Source organism: Protopterus annectens, chromosome 5.part0 (genome assembly GCF_019279795.1).
Source record: "Protopterus annectens isolate FY-2018-M chromosome 5.part0, PAN1.0, whole genome shotgun sequence".
Classification (NCBI taxonomy): domain Eukaryota; kingdom Metazoa; phylum Chordata; order Ceratodontiformes; family Protopteridae; genus Protopterus; species Protopterus annectens.
In genome coordinates, this window is record NC_056735.1 from 1,626,321,950 (window position 1) to 1,626,334,729 (window position 12,780).

At 40.5% G+C, this 12,780-nt stretch overlaps 1 protein-coding gene across 4 annotated transcripts in view; it reads right to left on the reverse strand.

Moving 5' to 3' along the window:
- TIAM1 (TIAM Rac1 associated GEF 1) overlaps positions 1 to 12,780 on the reverse strand; it is a 2,502,716-nt gene that overhangs the window by 1,789,427 nt on the left and 700,509 nt on the right. The gene's annotated exons all lie outside the window — the stretch shown is intronic.

A 12,780-nucleotide genomic window follows, 5' to 3' on the forward strand; every position in this document is an offset into this window, starting at 1 on the left:
GAGCGTTGTTATTATTTGCCCTAACAATATTATAGTGGTGTTCATAAACCCTCTGTTTGAGCTTGCGCTCGGTCTTTCCAATATAGAATGCATCACAGTGGGTACAATTAGCACAATAAACAACTCCTTGTGAGTCACATGAAAAATGACCTGAGATTTTATAATTCTTGTCTCTAATGGTAACACTATCGGAGGTGTTGATAAATTTACATTGTGAGCATCTTCCACACCTGAAGGTGCCAAGTTGCCCCCTAGGTACTCTTTTAACTCTTTCCAAATGAAACTGGGAGCTACGGGCTCTCGTGGCTAAAGTAGCACAAGTGCAGACTTTACCAAACTATCAAGGGCCCTGATTTCTTTATCAGCAGGTAAAGGGTTCTTTGAAGAGCTGGCTCTTGCTCTCTTAGGGCTTGGAGTGACAATGTCTGGGTCAGCAGAGGGGTTTTTGAAGAGGTATTTATGTGAGTTCAGCACCGTGTAAAGCCTGTCTGGTTTTCAAGGAGCTGGAGGTAGAGAATCTGGATCCAGGACAAGGTCCATAAAAACATCCTCTACCACCTCCAACAAAAGAGGAATAGCCAAAGGTTTGTGTTCTGAGTGGTCAAGGAACTCCCTAACCTTCTTTTTAGATTGTGGGTATTCCTGTGCCTCCCACTGCAAATGTTTCTTCATGACATGGAGTGTTTCCCCAAAAGTGTTGTCTTCAGGAGGTGAAGCTGAATACAGATTCTCTTCAGAATCTGAATCTTCAAAAGTAGTAAGGAAGGGTCCCTCCTCAAAGACAGACTATTCCATGTCAGAATCCTCATCTGAATCAGGAGTTTCAGAGAAAACTTCAGGGGTAGAATCCCTCTTCCTTTTCCTTGAGGAAGACTCCAAAGGGGGTTGCCTAGCTCTAACTAAGGAGATAAGGTCTTCAGCTAACCTGACCAGGTCTTGCTGATACCCTAGTGTGCGGGAACTGGTAGGCCTAGGCATAGGACCTGAGGTAGAACCCTTCTTAGAGGTAGCTTTCGCCTTGGGCCTAGGTATATCTGCAATCCTGACGCCAGTCTCTTTGTAAGGAAGAACCAATGTAGGCTGATGCCTTGAAGGAACGTCACGCCAGTAAAAGATCACTCATTGGGAGCAGAGGTCTGCTGAGCAATTCCAGACCCAACTGACAAACTGAAAGTCAAAGCCTGTGCAGAAGATGAAGGACCTGATTGCATGTCAGATTCTGTATGGGTCTCAACAGAGGCCTGTGCCACCGCCTCAGTCGCAGAAGGAGGCTGCAAAAGTGCCTCACCTTCCTCAGCGATAATGATCCTAGGGAGACTGGCAGACTGTAAACAGTTATCATCCGAGGCTGTAAGCTTGGGTCTTTTTTCCTTCTCCTTCCTATGCTTAGGGAGCTCAACCTCAAGATGACCGGTGGATGCCATTGGATGATGAGAGGCAGATGGCAGACTTAGATGCCCAGCTAAGATTTCGGCCCTATGCCTGATACCCCTAGAATCAAAATCGGTGCAAAAACAGCAAGTAAGGATGTCATGATCCAGGCCAAGGCAGGTGACACACATGAAAGCCTTGTTGCGGGATGTGCTTACCACATTGGAGACAATTGTTAACCTTATCTGACATGGGTTTAAAGAAAGAGAATGAGCTCCCCAATGGGGTACTTAGCTTTAGATGACTTCTCTCTGGTGTGGACTGACCAACACGCTGAAACACTGCTTCAGGCTCCGACAACAAGAAAAGACTGGTCTCATGGTCTTGGATGGCTCCCTTTATACCCAGGCATACTGACGTCAGGATAGGATGCCCACAGCCATAGGAGGAGGCAGATTTTTACTTTGGTAGTTTGGCTGGCCAAGGGCATCCACAGAAGGAAACCCCACAAGTCAGGATTGTGACAGTGAAACAAGAACATCATCAAATTTTTATACATTGGTAAAAAAATTATTTATTTTGGTACGTGTGTAAATATATAAACATATACATGTGTAAACACATACGTGTGTGTGTGTGTGTGTGTGTGTGTGTGTGTGTGTGTGTGTGTGTGTGTGTGTGTACATATAGATCTAGGTATAGATACACACACACACACTTACCCTGATGGTAAATCCCGAGCAAGTATGATACAGCACTTATAGCTAGTATATTTTATAAATGTTCCCTTGGTACATTACCAAAAGTTTACCTCAATTGACCTAAATGGTTATCTACAGCATGAATATGTCATCAAAGCTACTAAAACTCATACCTGCCATACTTACACTACTCATTGGGAACTTGAGTAAAAGTCTGTAAACTGAAGATGCAAATTGTAGCCGCACACAACACCAGAACACCCTAAACCATCTTAACCAACCGCCATACTCAAATCTACAGTTTCTTTTAAAGAGTAAACAAAAATAGCAGTAAATTAAAAAGATAAAGTAAAACAAAGGTTGAATTTCCCATTAATATCAAATTTTAAAAAGTAACTGCTTGGACAAAATAAACACATAAAACACTGGTCATCTAAATCAAATATACAGAAATGAAATCTGTTTATATTAGGATGAAAAACATTTCAATAATAGTGGCTGATCTCTCCAGAGACACTTGTCAGTCACAACCCTGCTACAAAGTTAATAATTGTATGCAGCAGTAATTAAGACAAAAAAAAAAACAGTGCATAATTAAAGAAATGAAGATTACTATAAGCTTAAAAATTCACTGATGTCCCTTATGTTAGTAAAAAGGATTTATAGATTGTAAGGACACAATTTGTGTCAACTATAGTGAAGTATCTTCTGAAACTAGTACACATTAGAGTATTACAGTATGTTTACAGTATTAATAATATATATATATATATATATATATATATATATATATATACACACACACATATACTTTATTATATATACTTGGTTACAACTTACACTGATTACATTAGTTAAATTTGGTGATAATCATGGTTTAACCAGTATCACGAAAACTCTTACATCTGGCTTCTTGGAAAAGGAAATCTTTTAAGTGTTTACTTGAATATTCATAGCATTTTACTGTTTTTAACGTCAGCCAGTAATTTTACCAATGGCTAACTTTCAGGGTGGACTACCTAATATGACACAAGAGTCTTGACTGGCTTGGAGTTAGTAGTTCTGTTACATAATGGATGGCTTAGTTCAAAAGGTGAGCAGTAGCCCATATGCACTAACTTAAATAATACTGTACTTAGAAGAAAAGCAACTACTAAAGATAGGCAGACCGTGAACTTTAACATTGTACAGTGTTGTTCTTCTGTAAACAATGCAAATTTACATATCTTAGTCTCCACAATCTGCAGCTTTCAGTTGTTCTGGGAGAAATGTAGAGCAATTGGGGTTAGGCAAATTCCAGTTTAGGCAACAGAAAATTTTTAGCTATGGATTTTCTAGCAGAATGAGTGAGGAGGTGAGATATGTGTTAGCATAGTTTTAGTTGGGAGAGAACTTTGGTGGTTATACTGCCAGTATGAGTTTTTAAGTTGACGAGTAGATCTAATGTTATGTTTGTCTGATTACATAAGGAATGAAATCCCGTTTAAGGGTTTTGGTGATGTAGTAAGCTTTTGTTGTTTGCAAAAAGGATAACATTCGTCTTTGAGGCATTAATTAATAACTTGTTTGACTGCAGCCAGATGCATAGGTATGAGAATTTGTGTGTAATATCACCAGCAATAAAATATCATCTGCATACATTACAACCTTTAGATATGGGAGGTCAAAAGAAATGTCATTAATAAATAGGGATAACGGTAGTGGTCCAAGTACTGGGTCTTGAGGGATGCCAGTATTATGTTTACCTGCTTCTGTGAAGGCTTTATGACTGTAAACTTGAGGCTGTAACTTTCAGGTAGTTTTGAAACCAAGCAATGGCACTGTTTCCGAAGTTTAGTCTTTTAAGTTTGTATAAGAGCAGGTTATGACTGACTGTCTCCACATCCCTACTCATATCAACAAATATACCAGCAGAAATAAGATTGCTGCTCATATTACTATAGATACAATCTGCTGAGGACATGAAACAGACAAGCAGATACACATAAAACCCAAAATACCCTAACCCACCTAAAATAAACTCTGCTAACTCATCTCTAAGCTTACTTTTAGAGAGAAACAAACAAAAAGAAGGGAAACATAAGCTGCAGCTTTCAATCACTTCAGTATACACCACTGTCTTCACCACCCATTGTCCACTCTGAATGTCATACAAAGTATGTCATGTACCAGAACTTACCATATCACACATACACACACTTATGTATGTGTGTATGTATATATATATATATATATATATATATATATATATATATATATACACACACACACACATACATACATTCAGATAGCTATATATCTTTACACAACATACACACGCAGAAACACACACACTACTCTATACTTTTTAGTGGTAGTTATTCAGTGCTTGTTAAGATAAATCCTAGCTGCAAGCGCTGCATGTAGCCATTACGTGACTAAGTAGAGAGGTGTAGCAGGCACCTTATAAGGAGTGCAGGTGCCTCTGTGGATGTGTGAGCTGACTTTTGACCAGGGCTACTAAGGACTTTCCTCCTGCAGAACTGAGATGGGGAGGTCATATACTTGTAAATGGCAATGTGCTGAGGATAACCTGTCATTACTACCTAAATATCTCCCAGAACAAAACAAATTGACTAATAAAAAATAATTTACAATCTTTCTTAAATATACTACCAGTACATTTAACCCCATATGAACTGCAGGAGGAGGCTATTCTGGGCACACTGAATGCTGAGGAGAGCACTCTTGGCTAACAAAAAACAAAACAATGTTAATTTTGTGGAGCCTAATCATACCCTGACTTAGTATCATGGTATTACAAATCCAAAACAGTTGGAGAAATTAAAAGAAAAGATTATGGAGATTTGTTAACAGTCTTCTTCAGGTTTAGGGAGGCATCTTCTACCCATTTCAGCAGATACTCCATCTTTCCTTTGCCTGTGGGGACTCTAGACACAGGCAGTTCAGAGCTCAGCTGCATGTTCTGTAAAACCTGGACGGAACCCATAGGCAAGGAGATTCATGATTCAAGTACAGCCTGGGACAGCATGCGTGGCAAAAACGTGCCACATATCAGAGTAGTGGGCATCTGCAGGGAACAAGGTTCCTGAGGTTCTGTTCTTACCCCTTCATCCCTATTAGTCGAGACTTCAACCTTGGAATCCCAGATCTGCAGAGGGTGTGTATGGACTTCCACACTCAGACCAGTGAGATTCTCCCTTACTAAGACAGTGTATTGATTTGTTCAGCAATTCTGAAATTATGAAGTATGTTTCAAAGACAAGATGTGTGCAATAGACTGCCCATTCCTAAAGTTGAGCTATGGCTATTGGTTGAGTGGGATGTACCTGATTCCCTTGAGTTCATGGCCACCGAGGGGTTCATTAGAGACCTCGGGAATTTGAGATGTGCTATCCTAGGGCTGTGAAAACTATTCCCTATGGTCTACACTTCTGAGCTGTAACAGGACATCAGATTATATTTTTCTAGGGGGGACAGCAGAAGTAGTGGACAAATTCAAGGATGCCACAATGGTGGATGTAGGCCTTCAGCTTCTTCCAATCCAAGCAGTTTTGCAGAGAATGCTGCCTACTTCTAAAAGTATTATGTCCAAATCTTTGTAAAACCTTACAAGTCTTCAATAACATCTTCCAGACCCAGACAAAATACTCAACAAGCATAGACATCTGTGTGGAATGTGCCTGTCATAAGAATATCTACTTTTCATAGGCCTTTACATGCCCTAATGCATAGTTGGACATCCAGCTGAGTATAAGACTACCTAAATTCACCAACCACCACAAAAGCAGAAATAGGAAATACATAATTATCTGCTCTACAGACCAAAGCAGGCCAAACCACACCAGACATCAGACACACTGCAATTGATGTGTGCACTGTAAACTGCAGTACAAAAATTCTAAACCGGTATGAACAGATGTCTGTCTTATACTAGGTACGTCCTGACATTCCCGATATAATGAAGCATGTCATACCTGGAAGGGGGAAGGATACTGAGATCTGGAAGCTGGAACATACGTCAAGATTTCTACAGATGAAATCCCAGCAGTCAGGACTAGTGTGATAGTGATACAGACAAAGAACATTTACTTTTACTAACCTGATGTTTCAAATAGTGTACACACACACTAAAAACATTGCACAAAATCCGTAACAAGTTCTTTATCAACAGAGCAGGTGACTATAATTTTACAGCTTTTCAAAAAGATAAATTTATATCCACTGTAGATAGGATTATAGCCTCAACAACCACTATTTTGACATACACCAACAATATTTTCCATAGTTTGTTACACAAGGTAGATGTATTAAGCAAAAATGTGAAATAGACAGGTCTTTTTTTTTTTGAAAATTCAAACAAAAACTCATTACACCTCACAGATGGAAAATATTTTAAATTCAGCTTCCTAGACTCTAACGTTACATCAGTTTGTTTGTGTCTTTCGGCTTTTCCCGGTTAGGGGTCGCCACAGCGGAACTCCGGACCGCTAATGATTGGCAGTAGAGTTTTACGTGCTGGCTTGCCAGGCCTAACGCACAACCTTCAACGAAGGAACGCCCCTTCACGCATGTCGCCACACAGAAGACGCTCTAACTGAGAATCGAACGGGCAATGTCTAACTGTGAGGCGACAACGCTACCGCAGCACCACCACCGCAGTCTTTTCAATATAAGAACCAACCATCAGCCTTGCTAATTCTGATGGGTCTATGTCACTTGGTTGATGAACAGCATTGTCACAACCCACATGCAGTTTGTTGGCAATTTTGACAGAGACTGAGGTACAGTGGGGATTGGGGAATGTACTCTTTTACCTACCTACTGTAATGCAATCTTGGAGTTGGTATGCATAATTAGCAGGGTGTGTGTGGGGTGCAGGGGAGCTTGTACCTCTGCAAGCAAAAACATTGTTTTTGTGTTATTTATGTTGATCAACGAACTGGATTGTCGATCATGTGGGTTTCAGCATGGTCATTCATCTGTCAAGTAAAATAGATTTGATTCTGCAAATCAACAACATGAGGTTAACATGTTAAAAAAAAATAAAAACTGCATCTCCATGGCATAGAAGGATAAACTCCTGACTGTAACACATGCAATGAGAATATGACAGTGACTCATGTGCAACAGAAACCAGGCAGGATAGGATGGGAGTAAGCATCTCAGAGGGGAACACTAGGTGTTAAACCCAGTGGAATTTGAGCCTACAGAGCACATGTTGACTGCATTCACACTTGTCAGCCACAAACCTGTAAGCAGGGGGAACTCTGTGTGCAGAGGTATGGTCCTCTATGAAGTCAGCAATAGCAGAGTTCAGAAGAGATACTGAGGCGAGAGGTGGTGCTCCAATAAAAACAAACAACAACAACAATCACAACAGCAGCAGCACCCAAACTGGTCACACAGTATCTTTTTCAGGGGTGACCTGGCAGCAATGTCTGGTTAAGTGACTTGCTCAAGGTCAGACAGTAGGCAAATAAGGGATGAGGGAATTCAACCCTGTACCACAAGAGCTACAGTTCACAGCCTTTGGCATCAACTGCTAGATATTGCAAGGGAGGAGGCTACCCAGCAGGACCAGTAAGGTGGCCTGCGCCCTACTTCAAGACTCTCACAAAGAAATGGAGGGCTGATTGAGATTACCAAGTAGGAACAAATTTGGCAATAGGACTCTTCCCCAGACTGAGAATGCCAGTCTCCCATTGCTCTCTATAATGAATGGGCCAACTAAATGCACGTAGACGAATCATCAGGTGAGGAGGCACTTTGGGGAGCAAAAATAAATAAAAATATAAATACATATAAAAAGTTACCACCACACAAAGCTACTTAAGACATGGCAATCTTATGTGCTGCAGTGAGGACTGTCTGTGACACTATGAATTCTTCCACTGTTTATAATGTGCATCATGTTAATCCTCTTTCCCCTGTATAACAGGCCTTCAGTTTCACTTCTTATAAGTTTATAATGACTGCAGAGCCAACCCACTGGACAACGCCAGGGTGCTTGTCTATATCTGGGATTTCTGAGGTGGTATTTCATCCCCATCTATTATAACTGCCCTATGGCCCGCTAGTCTCACTTTCACAGTCTTACATATACAGCATTAAATGTCCGTCACACAAACCACATCGCCTGCTTCAGCTGATTTTTTTAATTATTTCTAGAATCAAAAATATATATAAATTCTTGTTTTTTTTTTTTTTTTTTCTTTTCTTAAAAGGTAAGGATTTTTTCAGCTTTACTCTAGGACACATTACTATCCTTAACCCCATAAATCCCACTGGAATGATGTTAGGCTACTTTGTTTTTTTTCAAATTAAATCCACCGAACCAGCATTCTCTCTCTTATTCTTACTTACTATTACATCATCAGTGGGCTACTAGAGCTTCTTTAATTATTTTTCTGCTTCAGTGTCATATTTTCGTTCTATTTGTTTATCAGGGTGGATCACTGATCTCAATGGACCTTTTTCAGACTCAGTCCAGGAACGTTGTCTGGTAAAGTGATCTGCTCCGAGTCACACAGTCAGGCAATGGAGACAGAGGGTATCAAACCCTGGACCACTAAGGCACAGAAAATGGCTCATTAACAGTTCCTTAATCCTCATCTCCTTAAGGTCATCAAGTCACCAGGCTCTGTGGTATAGAAGGATGGAAGTCCTGACTATAACCCAGAAGACTCAAGTTCACCCAGGGGCTTTTGGAAATGTCACAGCATGGTTGGGAGTGAAAATGAACGGTTATACCAATTCTACTTCCATGCAAGCAGAAGCTTACATATAAGAAATGGCCGTGTGACTGGGTGAAGTAGGTCTGGTGATCCACAGTCAGTTTTGGTACCTCACAAGAAGCAGGCATGAAGAAGCCTGTATACAACAGAAAAGCACTGGTTATTTCCTGATGCAATTTAAAAAGCCTGTCAGCCATTCAGGGATAGGTTAGGGCAATACTTGAAATGTCCATACAGTTCACAACCACAATGATGTTAAGCTGTTAGAGGAAGGGTGTCATAGGCCTAGGTACAAGAAAGATGGGATGTCATATCACTCTGACCTGGGGAGAATGCCAGACTTACCTGGGCCAAGGATGAAAGGGGCTCCACCTTTTGCAGCAAAGTAGAGGAAAAATGCAAGCAGAGTCATAAACCACTCTTATGGCTGCCTGAATAATGGCCCCTCTGAACAGATAACCCTGCACTGTACTGTACTGTGCACATCCCTACATAAAATAGTACAGTCTTGGATTTCTTTTCTTTATTGAGAGGTACTGTATTATTATAAACATAGTAAGATGGGATTTTTTTCAAATTACAGCGTTATGCTGATTTTTTTTTTTTTTATTTAAGGACTGGATGCTTTGCAGACAGTAAGTGTAGTTTGGTAAAAAAGGTAGCTGCTGCTTGATGTAACGACATATAAAACCATACTGTACTTACACACCTAATCTTAAAAAAACACAATGGGCACAGACCAGTCATGAGCTCTGTTATGTTTGGCACTTTTCCCTCAACCTATGGTGTTTCAGTGACATAGTTTTCATAGTTATTAGTCAACCACGGTTTTAACAGTGTTAAAGCTATTTTTAAAATAAAACTGAACATCTTTAACCCGAAGAACAGCTTAATCAGAACCATGAAGCAGCAGTTTTAAGTAGTGTCATAAAGTAGCAGGTGTATCAAGATATGCATAAGGGCAGGAAGCATCAGATCTACAGACGCCACATGCAGAAGCATGTTTAGACAGATCATGGATAGTGCGAGTATATACAAGTTATTCATAGCAAGAATCACACAGGTGATGCATACTGTTAAAAAGCAGAATATGTGCTCAATCCAGTGACAGGACAGGAAGCACCAGGTACACTTAAACCACAGCATAAAAAAAAGATATACTTTTTTATGCTCTTTTTTTTGTACCCCCCCCCCCCCACCAATCCCCACTGACAACAATGCAGCCATGTCTACCACTGGCCCATTCAGTTCTCTTTGCATCTGTCAATATTAGGAAATGTCAGGAGAGGGCTGCAAGGTCAGGACAGAAGTCATCAGCCTGAAGAAGGTTAGGAGATTTCTTAAAGCTCTTAGCAGCCCTCCATTGTCAGCCAGTGTGCACAGTGCAATATCTGGCTATGCTGACCTGCCTGTGGGTTGTACACTTCCACATGCATGATGCTGAGCAGAAGAGCAAGCCCTCAGTCCAGCTTGCTTTGTCGGGTCCCTGTGAAATGAAGTGCACTGCTGGTCTTCCACCAAACCACACTCCTGTGGTGGGTCATAACCCACTCCCTCCACTCATGTAACACAGCTGTAAGTGCTTGCTCCCATCTCTCTCTCTCGCCAACTCCTCTAACCATCTGGACCCAGAGCTGTGGTGGGCCACAGCCAGCTATGGAGCAAATACATCTGGCTGTGCACAGTGGAACAAAACATGAGATATATATACTCATTTAAACATAGTCCAATAAGGCAGCAAGTGTACTCAGTCACACACAGTTTCAGCACACAAAAGACATACTGAATCATGCACGATAGAGGGAGCAGGTGTACTTCTATGATGCAGAAAGCGCTCAAACTGAGCAAGGATGACACAGCGCTAGACAAATGAAAGTAAGTCCTAGAAGAGAACAAGGTGAAAGAGGGCAGTAGACGAATCAAAGTACAATTACTTCAATAAAGGATATTCCATTTTTAACTCAACCATGTATACCTACAGTTTTTTTAACTCAGTTGTGGACTACCTACTATTTTCTATTTTATTACTTTTAGCACGTATTTTACAGTTCGATTTTTATTAATGAAGTGTTTAACATAATTCAGGAAGAGAACATCACACCCTCCACATTACAGAGTTTCTTCTTGGTTTGTTTTTGATCCAGTAAAGGTTGCATACTGAGTTTTCTGAGACTTCGAGGGCTACCAGGGATATATATATATTTTTAAGTGTGCTAAAAAGGAGAAGCAACAGAACACTAAAGAACAAAAAAGTGTGAGAAAAGATGTGCAGTGAGCATCTAAGAAGACAGAAGACTAAATTAGTGTCTTTCAAAGAAAAATCCAAAATCAACTTCATACCTGGAAAAAGTGGAAGGACTAGTCATATCACCAAATTTGAAACCATGAGCACACTACAAAGTTGTATGATAAGAGCTTCCAAAGTTGTATGTATCCAAGTGCAACACTAGCGTCATTTCTACTTAACAGTGACACATTTATATCAGTGCAAACAATGCTGATGCCTTCGCCTGTATTTTACTTGAAATGGACACTACTTGTTAGCTTTAAAAGACAATCCTGACAAGAAAATTGTCTGGGATCTTGGAATTTGTGCTGAAAAGTCATTTCCACTAGGTGTCACTGCAGTCTAGAATCTAAAACCTGCTAGCGCTTTGCAAGACCTTTTTTTCAGCAGCTCATTGCAAACAATGAAGTAGGAGTAAGCAGGCGTATTTTCTTCCATCTTTTTTCTAATAAAGGTAATATTCCCCCTCTGGAATTTTTGTAAGGAACTGGGTGGTTATTTCATTACTGCAAGAATCTCAGGTACATTTCTAACTGTTAATAAAACAAACCTCATTTTCATCACACATTTTATTTATACTCCTTATGTTAACTAACAAAATGAACCTCATTTTTAGCACACATTTTGTTTATACTCCCATTTTTTACCAGTGTTTAGTTCTGATTCTGGGATCAGTATAAAAAGCCACAAATCAGAAACTGAAACAAAAAAATTAGCATGTTTACCAAAAGGTGCTAATTAATTGCAGTTACAGCATGCCTAGGTATCTCTTAGGCATTTATCAAAATATGGTAGTGCTGACCTGCCTGTGGGTTGTACACTTCCACATGTATGATGCTGAGCAGAAGAGCAAGCCCTCAGCCCAGCTTGCTTTGTTGGGTCCCTCTGAAATGAAGTGCACTGCTGGGTCTTCCACCAAACCACACTCCTGTGGTGGGTCATAACCCACTCCCCTCCACTCATGTAACACAGCTGCAAGTGCTTGCTCCCATCTCTCTCTCTCGCCAACGTCAACTTTATTTTCATAAATGCTCCAAAGGCAGTAATGAAATATGACAGGTTTCATATGCTGACACTAGTAGTCTTTCCAATACACTTAGTAAAGCAGACATGAAATGCAGCTATTGCTGGTCCTGTAAATAACATCTACCCACATGAGTATTCAACCTATCAGCTGTTCGTCGAGAAAGCCCTCTACAGTAGATTGCATCTAGGAGCCCTTCCAAAAGAATCCTCTCCTTAATAGATTATTTTCATTCTCAAGCCCCTGTGTCTGGGTGGGGTGGTGCACCTTCCAAATGACCAAGTTTAGGTATAAACAGGAACACCTACACAAGGCAGACTCAAGGACCATTTTAAACCAGAGGAACAGCAAGAAAATAACTATTCACTGCAGAGAGCCATAGCATACACCACTTATTATTGTGAGCACTTGCATATTAGTGGCAGGATAAAGGGTGCTCGTGAAATGGATGACTTAGTCCTCCTTCTTCAACTAGTCTCAGGATGGAGACAAATGCCCTTAACTTCAACTTTGGTTCTGCAGATATTCACAAAGAGAAAGACACAGGGAACACAACCTTCATCTATGACAATAGCAAAACAGGTGATGGAGCCTGTATCTGTTTGTAGGGAGACATTTGTACCAATGCACAACGTAATGGTTTAAAGCTTGGAGGGGCAT